The 21,321-nt window shown below is 37.7% G+C and overlaps 1 protein-coding gene and 1 pseudogene across 1 annotated transcript in view; one reads left to right on the top strand and one right to left on the bottom strand.

Annotated features, from left to right (window-relative positions):
• The window catches only part of NKAIN2 (sodium/potassium transporting ATPase interacting 2), a 502,753-nt gene that overhangs the window by 123,128 nt on the left and 358,304 nt on the right, over positions 1 to 21,321 (bottom strand). The gene's annotated exons all lie outside the window — the stretch shown is intronic.
• On the top strand, positions 12,430 to 18,427 carry LOC118621258 (annotated as a pseudogene).

The raw sequence follows: 21,321 nt of genomic DNA, 5'->3' as shown, positions 1-21,321 counted from the left end.
AGATGACATGATATTATACATAGAAAACCCTAAAGAATCCATCAAAAATCTATTAGACTTAATAAATGAATTTGGCAAAGTAGCAGGATACAAAATTAACGTCAAGAAATCGACGGCATTCTTGTACATCAATGATGAGCTCACAGAAAGAGAAACGGAAAAAACAATCCCATTTACCATCGCTCCAAAAAAATTACGATACCTAGGAATAAACTTAACCAAAGAAGTAAAGGACCTATTTGCAGAAAACTACAGGTCATTGAAAAAAGAAATAGAGGAAGATATAAAAAAGTGGAAGCACATACCCTGTTCATGGATTGGAAGAATTAACATAATTAAAATGTCCATACTACCCAAAGCAATCTATAGATTCAATGCAATCCCCATCAAAATACCAACGACATATTTCATAGAACTAGAACAAATACTTCAAAAGTTCATATGGAACCAAAAAAGACCCCGAATAGCCACAGCAATCTTGAAAAAGAAGAACAAAGTTGGAGGGATCACAATACCAGATATCAGGTTATACTACAAAGCGACTGTAACCAAAACAGCCTGGTACTGGCACAAGAACAGGCATATAGACCAGTGGAACAGAACTGAAAACCCAGAAATGGACCCAAGGCAATACGCTCAATTAATATTTGACAAAGGTGGCAAGAGCATACAGTGGAGTAAAGACAGCCTCTTTAATAAATGGTGTTGGGAAAATTGGACAGCTACATGCAAAAAAATGAAACTAGACCATCAACTTACACCATACACAAAAATAAACTCAAAATGGATAAAAGACTTAAGCGTGACCCGTGAATCCATAAAAATTCTAGAAGAAAATGTAGGCAACAAAATTTCGGACATCATACGGAGCAGAATTTTCACTGATACATCACCTAAGGCAACAGAAATAAAGGAGAAAATGAACACATGGGACTACATCAAACTAAAAAGCTTCTGCACAGCAAAAGAAACAATCATCAAAATGGAAAGGCAACCCACTGTATGGGAGAACATCATTGCCAATGATGTATCAGATAAGGGGTTAATTTCCAATATATACAGAGTGCTCATACAACTCCACAAAAGGAAGACAAAGAACCCAATTAAAAAATGGGCAGAGGAGCTGAATAGACACCTTTCCAAACAGGACATACAAATGGCCAAGAGACATATGAAGAAATGCTCAACATCACTAATCATCAGAGAGATGCAAATTAAAACAACAATGAGGTATCACCTCACACCTGTCAGAATGGCCGCCATCAACAAATCATCAAACAAGTGTTGGCGAGGGTGTGGAGAAAAGGGGACTCTAATACACTGCTGGTGGGAATGCAGACTGGTGCAGCCGCTATGGAAAACAATATGGTGCTACCTCAAAAAATTAAATATTGAACTTCCATTTGACCCAGTGATCCCACTGCTGGGAATATACCCTAGGAAGCCTGAAACACCAAGCAGGAAGAATATATGTACCCCCATGTTCATAGCAGCACTATTTACAATAGCTAAGATCTGGAAACAGCCCAAGTGTCCACCAGTAGACGAATGGATCAAAAAGCTGTGGTACATATACACAATGGAATACTATGCAGCGGTAAGAAAGAAAGATCTCTTATCCTTTGAGACGACATGGAGGGACCTGGAAAGTATTATCCTAAGTGAAAGAAGCCAAGCAGAGAAGGACAAATACCACATGATCTCACTTATATACGGAATATAATGAACATAACAGTCTGAGGAATACAGTAGACCCAGACACATGGAAGTGGGGCACAGACTGACATCCCTCAGAAGAGGGGATGGGGGGTGGGGGGGTGGGAAGGGATAAACCACAGAACTTATATGCATGTATGCATGACCAATGGACATGGACAACTAAGCCGGGGACAGGGTAGAGGGAGGGTGGGGTGGGGGGTGCCAATGGGGTAAAAAGGTAAAATATCTGTAACAAAAAAATAAATAAATAAAAATTTCAAAAAAAAACCAAAAAACAAAAAAACAAACAAACAAAAAAAAAAACGGAAAGGCTACCCACTGTATGGGAGAGCATAATTGCCAATGATATATCAGATAAGGGGTTAATTTCCAATACATATAGAGTGCTCATACAACTCCACAAAAGGAAGACAAAGAATCCAATTAAAAAATGGGCAGAGGAACTAAATAGACACCTCTCCAAACAGGACATACAAATGGCTAAGAGACATATGAAGAAATGTTCATCATCACTAATCATCAGAGAGATGCAAATCAAAACAACAATGAGGTATCACCTCACACCTGTCAGAATGGCCGCCATCAACAAATCATCAAACAACAAGTGTTGGCGAGGGTGTGGAGAAAAGGGGACTCTAGTACACTGTTGGTGGGAATGCAGACTGGTGTAGCCACTATGGAAAACAATATGGTGTCACCTCAAAAAATTAAAAATTGATCTCCCATTTGACCCAGTGATCCCACTTCTAGGAATATACCCTACGAAGCATAAAACACCAATGAGAAAGAATATATGTACCCCCATCTTTGTAGCAGCACTATTTACAATCGCTAAGATCTGGAAACAGCCCAAGTGCCCATCAGTAGATGAATGGATTAAAAAGCTGTGGTACATATACACAATGGAGTACTACGCAGCGGTAAGAAAGAAAGATCTCTTATCCTTTGAGACTACATGGAGGGACCTGGAAAGTATCATCCTAAGTGAAACAAGCCAAACAGAGAAAGACAAGTTTCATATGATCTCACTGATTTGTGGAATATAATGAACATAACAGTTTGAGGACAATCCCCTAAGGAGTGGGGAGGTGAGAGAGGGATGAACCACAGAACTTATATGCATGTATGCATGAACAGTGGACATGGACAACAATCTGGGGAAGGGGCAGGGAGGAATCAGTGGGGGAAAAAAGGAGAATCATTTGTAACAAAAATCAATCAATTAAAAAAAAATAATAAAAAAATAATAATAAAAAATAAAATCATGCATGCCTTATCTCCTATAACAGTTTCTAGTTTCTTTGGTCAAGGATCTATTAACTCTTTATAGCATCTTGGTTTTGGTTTTGCTCTCCCTATTTTGCTTTTTTGTTGTTTTTTTTTTTTAAAGCATCACTTTTGAACTCACCTCACTTTCGTAGTGGGTTGACCAGAAAAATCTCTAAAATCACTCCCAGTTTCTATGTTCTAGGTTTGTGTCATGACTAACATCATTTGCTTTGCACAACTTCTTGCCAACAAACTGATATAATATGGTTGGCGATTTTTTAGTGTTCAGTTTTGAACAATGACAAATGGATCAAACTTTGAGAAATCACTGCATTAAGCAATCACATTTCATATTTAATGTATCTTTTACTACTAATTATAATGATTCTCTACCTTTTTTGAGTAAATTAAAACCCTTCCCCTTTCTACAGGGACTAAAATGGGCAGAACTTTTATGGTGCTCAGATCTCCATAGTAGCCTTCTATGTTTAGTTCAAGTGACCTGTGTGACATCTGAGAAGTATGCCAAAAACTTATCTATTTAATTTCAAGTTTCTCATCTTCAGAAGTCTCCAAACTAGTGGATTTTAAGCCTATAAACAGATGAATTTCAATACTCTGTGGTAAGTGCAGATAAAAGGAAAAATAAAAAATAAAACAACAACAACAGCACCTCTATAAGAGCCTAGAAGAAGCAGTAACCAGCAACCAACCTTAACTGAGGAAGTCAGAAGCGAATTGATCTATTTGAGCTGACTCTTATAGGAAGGATCGTTAAGAATCTGCTTGATGGAGAAGAAAGAGGGGAAGTAGCATAATGTTTTAGAATATGAAGAAGCTTGTTCAAGTTTCAGAATCTCCAAACACCAGGGAGTGGGACCCATGGAGTTGGATTTTCTGTCCTTTGAGGTTATGGCAGTTGGATACCATTATTTTTCTTCCCCTGTTTACTTACTTGTGTCCAAATGTAGAAGCAATTCAGTAAATGTTGGTTAAGAGACTGGCTGTCTAGTGAATGAGGCTGGAGACATTGATAGGAACATATTGTGCAGAACTGTGTGCATTAGACTGAGGAATTTATATTTTCATTCTCTTGGCTGAAAGAAACCATTGCAATGATGAGATATGTCAGATTTTCATTCTGGGTTCTCTTCAATGAATTCTTTATTTGGTTTGCAACATTTCTCTTTACTCATCCTCTCCTCAAATGTTTTACAATAATGTTTGATGAGAGCTATTGGTTTTGCTAATTAAGAAAGTGGTTATCAAACTTTTGTGTGCATCAGAGTCATCAGGAAGAGCTATTAAGACCGACTGCTGGGCTCCATCACAGTTTCTGATTTTGTAGTCTGGGCTGGGGCCTGAGAACTTGCATTTTTAACAGCTTCCCAAATGCTACTGATGCTCCTGGTCCAGGGACCACACTTTGAGAAACCCGGTGCTAAGGAGTCTCCACTACAAATAGTTAGGTTGTTGACTGCTACTTTATCATTTTTAAAGTAAAATATTTTCAACAGATTTATACAAACAAAATTTCAAGCAGAGATATACTTATTTTTCTTATTGCTTTTGATGACAGCAAATCGCAGGTGTAACCAATTTTATGGAATTGTATATTCCTGAAACATTGAAACTTTATTCATATGTTGAATCACCTTACATCACTAAGGAAGCAAACTTTTAGTTGAGTACTCAAGGGAGAAAAATATTTTATGGTATAAATGGTCACTCCTAATTTGTTAGGCTTTATTACTTATTGTTTTGCAACTTAATGAATCCAGCATGAACTCACTTATAAAGGATCTATTCTCCTTTAAAAATGTGGTGATTTTTAGTGGATTACAAGGAGCTCAGTATTTCTACATTTCTTTCCGAATCCCATGTGCATTAGCCAGAACCATGTGGGTGGGCTTCACCATTTACTGCCAAGTCCTGGATCGGACCTCTCTGAATACTGACTTTTTCCCACTTGTTGTATATAAGAACAGCTACCCCTTTTGTCTCTGTGTTTAAAGCTAGTGTGTATGCACAAGTGACTGAATAGAGTCTGGTGTTGGCTCTTTATGTGTTTAAAACAGAAGGGGGATATATTTGGTGTGTGCACACTGGTCAAGCACCCAAGAGACTGATTACAATGGGTGATGTGCTGCTGCTCAGCCCCCACAAACTCTTCTATGTATGTGGTCCTTACCTCTGTGAGCCTTTCACGTGGAATCTGCTTGGTAGGTGCATTATTTAACTCCCTTCATTCAATAAATTCTATGCAAGAAAAGTAGTTCTCTGGGTGGAGGAGATGATGATATGTGGGCAGCAGAGAAATAACAACGAGGTTCAAGTCTTGATGAAGAGATAACTTAGTTAAACACAGCCAATAGAAAGCACATGGAGATGTACAGAAGTCTCATTAAAAAGTCCCCACTGGGCCCACGTTGAACTATCCAAACTTCTCTAGTCGCCCCCAGGAGCAGAAGTTTCTGTTCTCTGTGTCTACATTAAAGGGATGGGAACATGTGAACCTTTTGTTCTGCTAATGAGATGTGACTGCAGTAGTGAATTAACACTTTCTCTTTATGGTTCATTCTCTTTCCATGAATGACATGGGTAATATTTCACCTGTCAACTATTTACTTATGTTTGTTCCAAAATGTGTTTGAAGAACAGGGTGGGTGGGAAATCAAGCCTAATCTTGATCCGAGAACAGTGTGTATTTTCTTTACTTAGAGAGTTGAACATTTATCATGACATATGCTGGCTGCACAGTCAAAACTTATCACCGCCCACAACTTTGGAAGCTCGACAGGATAGCTCTGTGGGAGCCGTCTCCGCGGCAGATGAGGTTTGATATGTCAAGTGCAGGACCTGAGTAAAGCAGTGGTAACCCTTTTAGTTGGGCCTTCCATGTGTGCAGTGATTGGAGCAGTTGCATTAATCTCCCCTCATACAATTTTTAAGGAAAGCATTGTTTCATTCAGTTTGTAGTTCCGATGGTCATGCTTTTAAGTTGGAATACATATTACAGAACATTATTTATATTGTCCTTAAAACAAATATCAAGGGAAAAATTTTATCCAAGCCAGCAAATTTTGTTTGTATTTGTATAACAGGTATTGAGGGTATTTTTCTCTTGTGACTGCAGTGACTTTAAATACTATTTTTGCTTACACAATTCTTCTGGAGACTTAATACTGAACTGCCATAATAATATCCTATAGGTATGAGTTCTTAAAAAGATATTGGCCTCTATTATAAAAACTTCATGTCACATAATCTAAAAGTTAAAATTTTAGCTAATAAAATATTTTTAATGTTTATGCCCCTAGTCAAGCCTTATGACCTTTTTATAGATTGTAAACACATTAATACTGTGACGACTTTCAAGTGTATGGTGTCAGCATGTCTTTCAAATAGCCTTTAAGAAGTTTTCTGACTTATGACTACAATGTTTTCCACCCTGCACAGGATACTATTCATTAAGTATCTGGTTCTTCGATGATACTAGTCATCATAGCTCTCTGGCTCTTCATAATAATTTGTTCTCTGAATCTGTTCACCATTCCATTTCTATATATTTGGAATTTGAATTAAATTGTAGCTTCTTTGAGGGATATGCATATTATTTTCCAGTGTTTGCTCTCTTCTTTACGTTTCCCTTGCCTTTCCTATGTCATTTTTCTCCTGCTTCTGTTCCTTTCTTTCACTAGTTTCTCTTTCCTGTAAGTTTGTCTGCTTCACTGGTGCTCACGATACAAAGTCTGCATTTCAATGATCTCTCTAGACTTTATTTCTATTTCTGGTTTCTTACCTGTTTATACAAGACACAGATACGATTTTTCTTATATGCAAAGAAACTAGAAAGACCCTAAATTATATCCGATTATATATTTTCCAAGCATTCATTTCCCTTTTTATCTCAATCTCCACCCTTAATTCCTAGCAATCACAACAGCGAACATACACTACGCATTTGCTTTGGCCAGATACAGAGTAACCAGAATGGAATAACAAAAAAATGACTCTCTTTGAAAACTATATCATTCTATAGCAAGCATAAGCCAAAGGCCACAAAGACATTTATCTGAAAAATGCCAATGCAATATTCCAAAAGAGGTGTTCTTTTTTAAAAACATACTATTTTCCCAGAAAAGGAGTTAGAAGACAGTTAAGTGGTGTGATCTACATATCAAACAAGGTGATGTTCTTAGTGTTTAGGGAGCAAGGATAAAAAGATATTAAGTAAAACAAATTTCTACTTCTTTATAGTTGGCCATGAAAATGAATAATATATAAATGTTATTCATATTTAGATCATATTTCTTATGGCATTAACAAAAGAGTGTACCCAGAATCAATACAAAGATTTGGAAAGAGGACAGGGCTGTGAACTAGGCCTGGGTTCCAGAATGGAATACGAAAGAGCCATAGAAGATACAAAGTCCTTCAAAACATGGGGGGAAACATCAAGAATTTAAAATAATGAAAGTAATAGCAAATTCAGAGAGTTATAAAACTAAAGTAGACATAAAATAATTGACAACAAATCATGGGGTAAAGAAAAATAAGGTGTTTGGGGAAACTCAGAGCATTAAAAGCATCCTGCATTATTCAGGAGAATGCTAAACATACTGCTTATATACAGCTTTGTTCAGGATGCAGGGCAAAACGCAGTGCTAACCATTAATAAAAGCAAATTACAGCCCTGGCCGTTTTGGCTGAGTGGTTAGAGCGTTGGCCTGCGGTCCAGAGAGACCCGGGTTTGGTTCCCGCTAAGGGCGTGTACCTTGGTTGCAGTTTGTCCCTGGACCTGGTTGGCTCGTGCGGGTGGCAGCCACTTGATGTGTCCCCTTTCACATTGATGTTTCTCTCTCTCTCTCTCCCTCCCACTCTACCTGATCAAAAAATGGAAAAGTGTCCTCGGGTGAGGATAAAAAATTAAAAAAAATAAAAGCAAATTACAATATATGACTTCCTAAAAATATAGAATAAAAATAAATTTTTAAAAAATCCAAAATAATTAAGTTTATAAAACAAACAAATCAACAACCCTCAAAATAGATTAAAAACTTAAACACAAGACCTGAAACTAGAAAACTCCTGAAAGAAAACATACGGGAAACACTTCATAACATTGATCCTTGCATGATTTCTTGAAAATGACTCCAAAACGCAGGTCACAAACGCAGAAATGGACAAATGGGGCCACACCAAATGGAAAAGCTTCTGCACAGCAAAGAAAACAATCAACTTACATGATGGAACAACATATTTGCAAGCCCTATATCTCATGAGTGGTTAATTTCTAAAATACATAATGAACACCTACAACTCTATAGCAAAAAAACTGATAAGCCAATTAAAAATGAATAATACATTTGAATAGACATTTCTTCAAAGACACACAAATGAATAACAGGAATATGAAAAAAATGCTCAATGTCACTAATCATCAAGGAAATGTAAATTAAAACCAGAATAAGATCTCACCTCCTAACTGCAGTATGGCTACTATGAAAAAATAAAATTTTAAGAACCAAGTGTTGGTAAGGAGGTAGATAAATTGGAACTCGTGTATTCTGTCATTGAAAATGTAAAATGGGACAGCCATACTAGATAACGATATGGAAATTCCTTGAAAATTAAAAATAGAACTAACTGCCACATAACCCAGAAATCCCACTTCTGGCATTTTCTCCAAAGAATTTAAAATAGAATTTCTAAAATGTATTTTCCATTGTACGTTAACAATGTCAAGAGTTGGAAACAACATAAATGTCCATTGACAGATGTATAGATTAAGAAAATACAGTATATACATACTGTGGAATATTACTCAGCCTTAAAAAAAGAAAATCCTGCCATATGCAACAACATGAATAAACCCTTTGGACATTATACTAAGTGATATGAATAAGTCAGTCACAAAAGAGACAAATGCTGAATGATTCCCCTTATTTGAGGGCTCTAATACAGTCACACTTAAAGAAGCAGAAAGAAGAAGGATGTTACCAAGGGCTTGGGGGGAGGGAGAAATCCGAAGTCACTGTTCAGTAAGTATAGACTTTCAGTCAAGGAAGATGAAAGGTCCAGAGAGCTGCTGCACAGCCCTGTACATATAGTTAAACTTTTGTGTTGTACAATTGAAAGGTTGTTAAGAAGCAAGATTTCATGTTGCGTTTTTACCACACACAAAAATAAGGTAGATATTACTGTTATGTCTACTGAAGATGAGGAAACTTAAAGAAGATACTTAATGTTTGTCTCTGAACCTTTCACACACTGTTTCAATTATCTGAAATGGTGAACCCTCTCTTTTGCCACCCATTTTTTCTTTATTAATTTATTTTTGTTACAGATGTTTCTCCTTTTTTGCCCACTGGCACCTCTCCCCCAAAGCTCACCTCCCTGCCCCGTCCCCAGCTTTGTTGTCCATGTCCATTGGTTATGCATATGTGCATAAAAGTTTTGTGGTTTATCTCTCCCCGCCAGCCCCCTCTTCTGAGGATTGTTTCTGTTCCCTACTTCTATGATTCTGGGTCTATTTTGTTCATTGGTTTGTTTAGTTCATTATATTCCAGAAATAAGTGAGATCATGTGATATTTATCTTTCTCTGCTTGGCTTGTTTCGCTTAGGATGATACTTTCCAGATCTTTCTTTCTTACAGCTGCATAGTACTCCAGCATGTACATGTACCACAGCTTTTGTAGCCACTCATCTACTGAGGGACACACTTGGGCTGTTTTCAGATCGCAGCTATTGTAAACAGTGCTGCTATGAACATAAGGGTACATATATTCTTTCTGATTGGTGTTTCAGGCTTCTTAGAGTATATTCCTAGAAGTGGGATCACTGGGTCAAATGGGAGTTCAATTTTTAATTTTTTGAGGTAACACCATAGTGTTTTCCATAGTGGCTGCACAAGTTTGCATTACCACCAGCAGAGTAGCAGCATACCCTTTTCTCCACACCCTTGGCAGCACTTGTGGTTTGATGATTTATTGATGGCAGCCATTCTGGCAGGTGTGAGGTGAATTCTCCTAGTTCTTTTAATTTGCATCTTTCTGATGACTAGAGATGTTGAGCATTTTTTATGTGTCTTCTGGTCATTTGTATGTCTGGTTTGGAGAGGTGTCTATTCAGGTCCTCTGCCCATTTTTAATTGGATTTTTGTCTTCCTTTTGCTGAGTTGTATGAGTACTCTATATATTTTGGATATTAACCCCTTATTTGATGTATCATTGGTGAATATGTTCTCCCAGAGAGTGGGTTCACTTTTCATTTTGATGTTGGATTTTTTTTTTTTTTTTTTGCTTTGCAGAAGCTTTTTAGTTTGATGTAGTCCCATTTATTAATTCTTCTTTGTTTGTCTTGCCCTCGACAATGTATCAGTGAAAATCTGCTATATATGATAATTAAAAATGGAACTGCCATTTGACCCAGTGACCCCACTTCTAGGAATATATCCTAAGAAGCCTGAGACACCAATCAGGAAGAATATGTGCACCCCTATGTTCATAGCAGCGCTATCTATAATAGCTAAGATCTGGAAACAGCCCAAGTGCCCAGCAGTAGATGAGTGGATAAAAAAGTTGTGATACATTTATACAATGGAAAACTATGCAGCTGTAGGAGAGAGAGATCTCTTACCCTTTGAGACGACATGAAGGAACCTGGAAATTATTATGTGAAGTGAAATAAGCCAGACAGAGAAAAAAAGTACCAAATGATCTCACTTATTTGTAGAACATAATGAACAAAATAAACTGTCCACCAAAAGAGATACAGAGTCATGGAAGTAGTAGAAGACTGACAAACCTCAAAGGGATGGGAGGTGGGGGTGGAGGAAGAGAGAAACCAAAGAACTTATATATGCATATATGCACAACCAATTAACATGGACAGGAGGCTGGGGAAGGCAGGAGGGGGGTGGGAGTGGAAAGGAGGGGGCCGATGGGGGGAAAAGGGGACATCTATAATACTTTCAAAAATAGAAAATAAAATGTTGTAAAGGTGAAAGAGATGAAAGCAGTTCTCACATTCAATACTCCTGGAGACTACTTTGACAGGAATGTAGTTTGTGCCTAATATTCTTAGAAACCATCATCTTAATGATGAAGGTGAAAATAATGGAGGAAACTTGGTTTCCTAACTCAAAGGATTTGATTTCCTTTATGAGCTGGAGGCATGCATCATTGAAGACATAATTCTTTCATCTCACTTCTCTGAGTCTGAGAGCCAAATGTCCCACCAAAAAGTGTTAATGAGGCACAAAAAGGTGGTCAAAGAACTCTGCTCTTTCAGAGTAAAAATCTAGTTAGTGTAAAGGCATTAAGAATGACATTCTAGCACACCTCTTAAATGTTTAAACCAGTTTTCTCTCTTTTTAAAATGTTCATTATCAAGAAAAAGCAAAATATTGTATTGTTCTTGGTGGCCAATCGAATATTAAAGGTAACTGTCCCTCTTTGTACTTAAAATGACCTCAATTTGTAACTACTTGAATCACCTCCAAAGTCATCTATAATTTAATTATATTTATCCAAGCACACCTAGAAGAACTCAAAATGAAATGGTGACTGGTTTGTAAGGTCAGAATCAATAACCATTAAGAGAATGAGATTTTTAAATTTAGAGAAAAAAATTTAAAGTACTTAAAAGATCCCTTGCACTGGCCTCACAGTTCTAGGTACTGAGACAGCTTTGGTGTCTGGAAAGGCAGGAGTTAATGCAAGAACTGATGGTCAATCGGAATAAGAGCTAAAAGTTCAACTTTCAGAGTGTTTTGGACTTGCATGGCACATTTAGAAAGTCAAACAGATCCTTAAATGGACTGAAATAGATGAAAGCTATAAGATAAGAAGAAAAGTCTATGTAAGCCAAGTATATGGGTTTCTCTAATCATGTCACTGGCATCATGTAAATGCCAGACACCATTTTATATGCAGCTTAGATATAGCAGATGTTGGCATTTAAATATAGGTTGCTATGAGAGAAAATTGCCCTTGAATGGAAAAGGAAGTTTATTGGCAGAGAAAAATGATTTTCTCAGTTAACAGTATAACCCCAATAATAGAATTGTTTTCAGTCAGAGGTTGTGGGGTGGGAAAGGAGGAGAGATATAATGATACCTCAATTCCAATCTAAAAAAGACAGAAAATCAGCTTCAGTTTAAATTGCGGATGTGTGGGTTGTATACACAGAACCTTCTCCTCCCTCTCTTCTCAAATCTCAAGGCTTCATGTTAAATGGAACAAATCACATCCTTCGTGGTTCTGCTCTGTTTGGTACAGCTGCTTGCTGCAGGTGGTGCCCTAAAAATATATTGTTTGTTTATTTTGCAATATAGCAGTCTGCAGAGTGGTACCTAAAAGCGCATCGGCTCCCTTCCCTCGCTGTCAGCGAGCTACATGATGGAAGACTAAGCCCTCTGCCGAACCTCGCGAAAAATGGCCCAAATGAGAGGCACAGGTAGTGCTGGAGGCTCAACCCCAATAAGTTCAGTTTTCTTCGGATTCATGATGAAAGCTGACAAGCAGACTGTATGTCATCAGAGCCACTGACTGGGTTTCAGCAAAGAAAAAGTCAAGCAACAAACTGCCTTTGTTGGAAGAGTCATTATGGTTCTCTGGAGATAAGCATCTGTAAGCACATGGGGTTGAAAAGGAAAGAGAATCCAAAATGGATCACAAAGAGAAAATAAAAGTGAAGATTAAGCTCAGGTAAATGTTGATGCAGATATATTTAAATAGAGCTTTCAATGATTTTTTAAAATTTATAACTTCAATGATCAAATAATTTTCCAGCTGAACTGGCAGGGCCCTCAGTGAACTCTGTTCTTCTCACAGAGTTGTGGAATACAATATAATAACCTATGTGTGGAAATGTTTTATTTACTAGAGTTAAAATAATATTATATAATATTTTCATTATTATTTTTTCTAGACTTTTCTCATTGAATGAACCTTTAAGAAAACACTCCCCCAAATTTCAAGGTTTGTATGAACTGATTGGTACCAAGGGGAATCACTGATGATAATGAACCATGCCAATCACCCTTTGGCAAGGCATTGCTTACTATAAAAACCTTACTTAACTTCACTGAGATTGTGATAGATTTTATAACCTAATATATGAATAAGTAAAATGTAATTCTTGAAGGAATTTTCTAAAAAAACTTGAAAAAGATTGGCTTCTAGCCAGCGAGTAAGTAATGCTTCTGTAAAATGTAGAGCCATAGAAATGCATTTGGATTGCTAACATGAGAGGAGAGATGTCATCAGAAGAGTGAAGATGATGTCATGATTTCAACCTTCAGAACTGGAAATTATGTTGTTCACCGTGACGGTGATGGAGAGACATGCAGAGGCTTGGGAAGGGGAGTGGTGAGCTCACCATCTGGTGTGACAAGTGGACAGGAACAGATACAAGCACTATGGCAAAGGGAATTTAAAACGTTTAAAAATTAAATTTACAGCTGATTCAAATGTGGGAAATAAAGAGTGGGAGAATGACCAGATTCTGAAGGAAAGTGTTGAGTATTTTAAAGAAAGAGGAGGATTTAAATCGGCTGAAGGCAGAAGGCCAGCTGGCCGACTTTTGAGAATGATGACCATTTTGACTGATTGCAGTCTGGTGACTATACTATACATGGTCAGGATTATAGATACATCCTCACTGCCCTAACTTATCTACGACCTAAAATATTCTTTTTTTCCCCTCAAATATTTACATGGCCCAGCTCTCATTATACTCAGAACTTCACTAAAAAATGACCTATCAGCACCCTCCGGTCGGTCCTTTATCTTGTCTTCCCTTATTCTGCAGTAGGGCAGGTGTATGGGGCATTATCTATCTATCTATCTATCTATCTATCTATCTATCTATCTATCTATCTACCTAACTATCTATCTATCATCTATCTACCTACCTATCTACCTATCTGTCTATCATCTATCTACCTACCTATCTATCTATCATCTATCTAATCTTCTCATAAGAGTTTAAATTCCATGTGAGCACTCAGCAAATATTTGTTTAGTGTCTGAATGAATGCAAAGCTATTTCTAGCTCCAAGCAGTTAAACAGTATGGAGAAATAAAATTGTTTTAAATTTAAATCTTTAGATTAAATCAATACAACTTTAAACTACCATTTAAAAACTGTGAACTTACACCCACTGGTAAGTGATGGTGTCTAACAGATTTAACTGAATCACTGATTGTAATTTTTAATTGAATGATTAGTTTGGCTTTGTTTCATTCTAATTTGGCCTCTCTCCCAGGAGCAGTAGGTCCGAGGAAAGCTCCTTAGCCTGCAATACAGAGCCCAATAGGTGAGGAATTGAAATAAGGAAAGGAAATTCACTCTCTCGATGGGCATAAGTCTACGTGTAAGTTCCATATAAATGAAACATATGCAGGGTTAATAATTGAAGGAATGGTATATTCTGCACACAGCTCAGTTTCATATACAAGAAAAGAGATAGAATTTCAAGAATATATAGATCCCCATTGCAGAATGACCAGCTATCTGAGTTTGCTCAGGACTGTTAGTCACCCTAAATCCAGTTTCTGATGAAGCTCCTGAATGCATTAGCAAATAGCAATTATGACCCATTATTTCATATGCTATCCGGGCAATAAGTTATGGGTATTCTGTCACATAGTCATGATATTTTTCCAGGAGATAAATTTATTCCACTTTTGTGATATGGTTTCTCCAGTTTAGTTCCAGCTGAAGAAAACAGGCACCTTGAAGCTTTTAAGACCGTAAGTTTGTACCAAAAGAAGTGTGGGTATCACATGACCATGTCATTCCAATTCAGATTTCAGACTTATAATTAAATGACAATAACTGAGTGGCCAAACACATTGTCTCATTTAGTTTTGACAACTCCTTTACTATCTTTTCAGAATTCAGCTTCCTTCAACAACATTTCTCTAATCTGTTAATCTTTAAGCAACACAGACTTTCCTAAATCTGTGAAATAATCATATTGCTCAAATAAATCCATGAACAACTATTGAATTATTGATATGGAACTTTTCTGTATCTTGCTGTTAATTTATCTTAAAATTGATTTTCATTATAACCTGCATAGTATATTAGGACTAAATCAACCTAAACATGCATGTGACTAATCGGATGGCTAGGCTGACATAAAATTACAGCAAATATTATTTGTAAAATATAGAAATTAAAAAAAGAAAATCTACACAGAATTTTATGAAGAAATCAATCAAGTATGGCAAAACTGTAGGAAAAGGAAAGATGAAAGATGGGAGGACATTAGAGAGTGAGAGGTAAAAGGAACACTTTGCATTTATAAAACTGCTGATAAAAAGAAGATCAAACTTAAGAGGTGGAGAGATTGGGAATCAATAAGGAGAGCAGAGCAATGTAGACATTTCAGAATGAAAAACGACATAAAGAAACCCAAACTATCCTTGGACGTATGACTCTCTAATTCAGTCCTTGACTTTGGAGCCATATTTGCAATTAGCATTAACCAAAATAATCTTGTGACAGGTAGTTTACTCATTTAAGTACAGTGACATATAATATTTTGTAGGAGAAGATGACAAGTGATAAAATGATGTCGCTTTGACTCTCAGGGTTACTGCTTGAGAGGAATTTCACCATGTGTGGGAATCAGAACAAAGGTCTGAAGAATAAATGGCAGATGCAGCCACGATGCCATTAGAACAGGAACAGGCAAGAGAATAATGAGGACTAGGAACCATATACCAAGTTGTAGAAGAGTGCGTGGGTTGAGAATAGCAGAGTTTAAAATCCTATTTATAGGATTGATACAAGCAAAAGGTACAGAAGGAATATTGCAGATGGCTCGTCTTCTGCTGTGTAAACACTATTTAGCTTAAGTATGTTTGCCCATATTGTAATTCTTTTTCACTCAAGTGTAACGTGCTAAACAATATATTATCCCTCATATTATAGCTGTCATTATAAATCATCCTTACATCCTTCCTTTGAGAATGACTTGCTATTAAATGCTAACACATTTTACCATCAGTATAACTATCACTGTGTTTAGAAGTTCCTAGAAGAAGAAAATTGCCAATGAAGACTTCTTTCTTAGAACATTTTGTACCATGGACCTTCCGTTGCTGGGAGCCCAGTGGCCGCTGAGGGTGGGTGGGCAGGCCTGGCACTTCTGGGGCCAGTAGTCGCCCTGACCTACCAGCAGATGTTACGGCTTTACAAGCAAGAGCTGCGCCCCCTGGAGTCATGGAGCATCCACAGGGACATATACCAGTACTTGGCTTGTTTGACAAGAGTTAGGTTTGAAGAGCATAAGGATGCAAAGGATATGGTGAAGGCCACCCAGCTGCTGAGGGAGGCGGGGGAAGAATTCTGGCACCAGCAGCACCCTCAGCCATACCTCTTCCCTGACTCTCCTGGGGGCACCTCCTGTGAGAGATGTGAGTGTTACAAGGTTCCTGAGAGGTGCTCAGGTGACTGGCATTCTTCTGAGAAGGCGGTGTATTCTGATTACTTTGCCAAGCGAGAGCAGTGGAAGGAACTGCGGAGAGGGAAGCTAGGAGCCAGAGGTTAAACAGCTGCAGGCGGAAATCACGGTGGGCAGTTCCTACACTGAAGCTTTGTCCCCAGCAGGAAAGGAAGGTGATTGACCCCTACTGTGGTGGCATATTTTGACCAGGCCCTGGGAGCAGCCCAGACAGAGAGAGAGAGAGAGAAAGAGAGACAGACAGAGGGGGAGAGAGAGAGAGAGAAAGACCTCATCAATCCCACTTGCAAGCGAAATAAATTACAGAAAATATACACACTTGTCCTGATGAAAATAACAAGGTATGACTGATATGCTCTGTTTGAGGAGTAACATGATGCCAGGAGACCATGTCACTGTCTTACCAGCTGTGCATATAAAGAAAAGTATGTGAGCCCTGGCCAGTGTGGCTCAATGATTTGAACATCGGCTCACGGACCAGAGAGTCTCGGGTTCGGTTCCCCCTAAGGGCACGTACCTCCGTTGCAGTCTGTCCCCACCCGGTTGGGGTCATGTGGGTGGCAGCCAGTGGATGTGTCTCTCTGACATCGATGTTTCTCTTTCTTCCCTCCTGTCCCTCTCTCCCACTCTATCTGAAGATAAATGCAAAAATGTCCTCAAGAGAGGATAAAAAACAAAAAAAATTGCCCTGGCCGGTTTGGCCCAGCGGTTAGAGCATCAGACTGTGGACCGGAGAGTCCTGGGTTCGGTTCCTGCTAGGGACATGTACCTTGGTTGCGGTTTGTCCCTGGCCCCGGTTGGGGTGGTGTGGGTGGCAACCAGTTGATGATGTGTCTCTCTCACATCGATGTTTCTCTCTCTCTCTCCTCCCCTTTCTCCCTCTCGCTCTAGCTGAAGATAAATGCAAAAAATGTCCTCAGTGAGAATAAATCAATCAATAAATAAGAAAAGTATGTGAAATGTAAAAGAGGAATTATCATAATAATTGATCATGACTGAAAATATATCCCAAATTACAAGATATTATGTATTAAAAAGGAAGAAGGTAACCTTTTGTTCTAAGCCAAGAGCTTATGTTTTTTCCAAAAATACTATTTTAGTATATTTATATGTAATTTCCTTCTTTCTGAAATAACTTATGAATTAATATACTTTACTATTTTATTCTGAAACAAATTCATAATTATAAAATTAAATATGAGAAATGGAGCTGTACATGGTTGACTGGCACAATACTCTATGCAGAGAATTTCAATTTAAATCTCGTATTATGAAATAAAAACCTATTTATTGGTGATTTGTTATAGCCTATAATCCTTGCTATTGCCTTCAATGTACTGGTATTTTTACTCCATGATGTTTCCAGGAAATCTCACAGATCAAGTGATATTATGCTTTGGGGGCAAGCAAGTGCTTTAAACATTATGTATACATAAACAGATGTTGTACACTGACGGGTAATGATTGATGTGGTATAAACTACCCTGTGCAGCTAGTGTGTTGGTACACTAAACAGTTTCACACTGACTCTAAGAATCATAGTTCTATCTGGGAGTAAATAAACTTAGTAGGAGTTAGTTCATTTTTGTACATCACTGTAACTTAGCCTAAAAAAAAAAAAATAGTATTCTCAATGAGCAGAAGAAATTGAGTTAGAAAGAAAATAAATAATACCTCCTTTATTGTTTTTGAGGCAATTTCTTAAACATCTCATTTAGTTCATAATTACAAAATAGTTTAGTATACAGCGGAGTATAAGATTTAAGGATTGTTACTCCCTGGGTGTGAATATTTTACCTTATATTTCTGAATTTGCATGTAGGGAATACCAGAGAACTTCAAAGGCAAAAAAACTTAATTTGTCTTTAGAAGCTGTCAAGTCCTTGCACTCTACTTACTTGTTCATGAACTCGCTGAAATACACACCAATTAATAAGGACATATTTCAGGAATAAAGCAAAATAAAGTAAAGGACATGATAACTGATTGTTCAGGGTTTATTCTTACCCAAACTTGGTTAACATCTGTGGATAAGACATCAGGGTATTATGTTCTGAAAGGATAGTGTTCAAATGACTTAGTCATTGTTTAGAAGAATTGAGAATGGCTATCAAGTGAAACTCGCACCCGTTTTAGAAGTACCAATGGATCTTGATTAATTCTTACTATTCAGGGATAAATTCATTTGGGGTTCTAACATTAGATTGCAGAACCTTGTTTATATGTTTTGCAGGACTCAATGTGCCAAGAAATATCCTTTCCTGTTTCTGTTTCCCATCTTCATTGCCCTATATCAGTAACTTTGTGATTTGGTTCTTCTTCACATATTTTTATAAATATTTATATAAACTATTTTGATGTTACAGAAAGACAAATCACATTTATTTCATTTGTTGGGTTACTACCTTTTGATAAGTATGTCTGTGTATCCCAGAAGCCAGACCAACTAGAGTTGGTGCAGTGTGTACAATATTTGAAGCCAAGCAGTAAAGCTATTGAACCATCACAGGTGCCAGGAAAGATGCTGAGTGCTTGTCATTCCGTCCATTTCCATCACAGGAAGAAAGCAGTTTTGTGCTAGGAAGAAAATTGTTGTACAGTCTGGACGCTGAACTAGGTGTCAGAAGATCCAGTTTTCAGTTCCGCTCTAAAAGCCACCTCACTCTTCAGTGTGGAGATATGGTTGACACAGTATAGAAACACAGATTCAGTGTTTCATGACAGGCTAGTTATTTACTACTTACTACATTAACAGCAATATCTTAAGCTACATGAAAATCAGGACCCAAATCTTTGATAATCCAATCCTTTTGAATAAGCATTTCCAGACTGAGGGAGTCAAGTGCAATGAGGCCATTACCACACACATCAGTAACATCCAAAGAAATACTCATGCGCCACTCCCAACACAACTCCAAATCCACTTGGATAGAGGATTCTGAAAATTTCTTCACTAATGATATTCTTAGCAAGTCTTAGCTAGCAGAATGGCAAATATTTATCATTAACTGGAAATAATTAGAAACATCTGTGACTCCATCCAATTGAAGTGACATATTTTATCTTCAAAAATTTTTACCACAATCTGTTAAACAATGATTTCCACAATTTTATAAATGCTAAAAGGTACACATTTTCCTGAATAGGAAATATGTATAAGTGAGGGATGAACCTATGGACAGCACCAGGTATTAGAACCTAATCTAAAGTCTTTTATGACTTCCCTGCTAATTCGCAATTTTAATACCTGTGGGAAACAGTAAGCTTATTTACATTTTTATCAATATCCTCTTAAAAATATTAATAATTAATCTGATGAAAACAATAAGAATTTAGAAGTGTGTCAGAAGTAAAAGGAATGAAGAAAGTAAAGGAATTCCCCCCCCCCCCCAGGCAATCTTGGTTGAAGTTTATATTGAATTTAGAAGTATTGATTCTGAGGAGGTTGCTAGAGCAAAGAGAAATTAAGTATTTGTTTTTGTTTTTCCTTTCTAATAAAGTATTTGGAATCTTAACATATATTTAAAAATATAAAGTAACTTCAGTTATTGTAATCAATGTTTTTCCTGAAAGCTAGATTTATTTATATTTCCTTGCAAAGCATCCTCCCTTTTCATTGTGTTGGTTACAGGAAGTGAGGTGTAACGTGTGCAGAGCAAATACAAAGCACAAACACCACCGTTCTGTTCACCTGGCAGACAGAGCTAATCAATCACAGGATTCTTTGCCACTGAAGAACTAGGAATTTGGGGGTGGGGGCTTCAGGAATCCATCACCCATCATCTGATACTGGCATGCAGCTTGAAACCTATTTCCTATGGCTGGTGCCAGAGAAAAACTTAGGTCAGCATGTGTCCTCCCTATTTACTTGCTAAGAAATCTTGGGATGGAAAAGGCTTTTAACCTGTTCTGCTGCCCTCACAGGACTGTTAACACATACAAGGATTTAATTCCTGTGAACACATTTTGTAAACCATGCAGTTGCAATCACACATTTGAAGAAATCAGTATAATTTTTTGTAGGGTGCACAACACCATCTCTCCTGCTGATCCCCCCACCCCGGCTCTCCCCATACATATTCATTTGATCTATTTTATAAGTGTGGGTTATTTTTATTTTTGGTTATATTAAAACTGCACACCTGCATTCCTTTTGAACGTGATATCTGATACTAACTAGAAGAAAATGCTGCTGGAGGAGGAGAGCGCAAAATCTCACACCTGGCTCATCATTATGGTGTTCTGGCAATCCTTTCTGCTTGGCTGGAGGCTGTGTGATTAATAGCCCCTCTTCCCAATTACATGGATAACTCTTCCTTTGGCTGTAGACAAGAGATATCTTATGTATGTGCAATGCAAATGTGGGCTTTGTAAATGCTAATTTCAAAATCAGCTAGGAGTTGATTGGCAGAAAATTGAACAATGGGGTGACAGGCATGCCAGGGGTCAGGAGTCTGTGAAAGAAAGGCTTCCTGAAGGTGGAGAAAAAGAACTGGAGAGATTTGGAGTCAATCAAGAGCAGTAGCTGGAAGAGCAGCGGACCTAAGCCAGATGTCCTGGAAGAGGGAGCAGGTTCAAAGACTGGTGAAAACAAGAAGAGCGACTGAGAAGAGTTTGGCTGACTTTACAAAAAACAGGATGTAACTAAGAAGCCATGGTTATGCCACACAAATGCACAAACTGTATTTTCTGTCTATCACATTCCTGAGAAGTGCCTGTTTGCACCCGGTTTGAATCCTTAGGACCCTTACCCCACTTTTGACTGTGACAGCCTCAAGGTCAGGGATCCTGTCATCTGTTCTCTGGATGCCAGCAGAGCCCAAGTACTCCCGTAGTGTGCACTGGACCG

Source organism: Molossus molossus, unplaced genomic scaffold (genome assembly GCF_014108415.1).
Source record: "Molossus molossus isolate mMolMol1 unplaced genomic scaffold, mMolMol1.p scaffold_m16_p_8, whole genome shotgun sequence".
Taxonomy (NCBI): domain Eukaryota; kingdom Metazoa; phylum Chordata; class Mammalia; order Chiroptera; family Molossidae; genus Molossus; species Molossus molossus.
The sequence above is the reverse complement of the archived record's forward strand: the minus strand, read 5'-3'. Positions and strand labels throughout refer to the sequence as shown.